This window comes from Orycteropus afer, unplaced genomic scaffold, assembly GCF_000298275.1.
Source record: "Orycteropus afer afer isolate SDZICR_OR568_19922 unplaced genomic scaffold, OryAfe1.0 scaffold00382, whole genome shotgun sequence".
Lineage (NCBI taxonomy): Eukaryota > Metazoa > Chordata > Mammalia > Tubulidentata > Orycteropodidae > Orycteropus > Orycteropus afer.
Window position 1 is genome coordinate 17,865 of NW_006921969.1, and position 1,096 is coordinate 18,960.

Consider the following 1,096-nt stretch of genomic DNA (forward strand, 5'->3'; position numbering starts at 1 on the left):
CACATAAGTGAAATAAAGGAAAAGAACCACATGATCATATCAATTGATGTAGAAAAGGCATTTGATAACATCCAACACTCAATCCTGATAAAAACTCTCAAAAAAGTAGGAAAGAAGGGAAATTCTTCAACATAATAAAGGACATATATGCTATGCACAACCAACAACAAACATTATTCTCAATGGAGAGAAACTGAAAGCATTCCTCTTGCAAATAAGAACCAGACAAGGATCCCCTTTATCACCACTTCTATTCAATATCGCATTGGAAGTCCTAGTCAGGGCCATAAGGCAAGAAAGGAAAATCAAAGGCATTCAGATTGGTAAGGAAGAAATAGAACTAATCCTTTTGCAGATAATATGATCCTATACATAGAAACAGGCAATCTACTTCCGTAGTGATACTGCCTCGGAAACCCAAGGAGGGGTCACTATGAATCAGGTCCAACTCGACAACACAGAATAACAACAACATACATAGAAAACCCAAGAGACTCAGCAAAACTACTGAAACTAATTCAAAGATTTAGCATAGTAGTAGGATACCAGATCAACATACAAACATCAGTTAGTTTCCTCTACACCAGCAAATAGATTTCTAAAATGGAAATCAAGACCATTCATAATAGCTATCCAAAAGATAAAGTTGTTGTTATGTGCCGTCAAGTCTGACCCGACTTAAAGCGACCCCTCTTTGGGTTTCTAAGGCAGTATCACTATAGAAGTAGATTGCCCAATCTTCCTTCCTAGGAGTGGCTGGTGGGTTTGAACTCCCAGCCTTCTGGTTAGCAGTCAAGTGCCTTAGGCACTATACTACCAGAGCTCCTAAAGATAAACTACTTGAGAATAAATATTACCATGAACACAAAAGATCTATACAAAGAAAACTACAAAACACTACTTGTTATAGCAGTTAAAAGTTGTTGTCAACTTGGCTGGGCCTGGTTGAGTGGCTGGGCAGCTGGAGGTAGTTATTTCCCATGATGAGACTGGCAATTAACTCCATGGTGGAATCTGCCAGGAGTAGCTGAGTAGCTGCTTTAGGGATGTGGTCTCCTTCCAGTATATAAGGAGAAGCTTTGGGATTGGTCCCCAG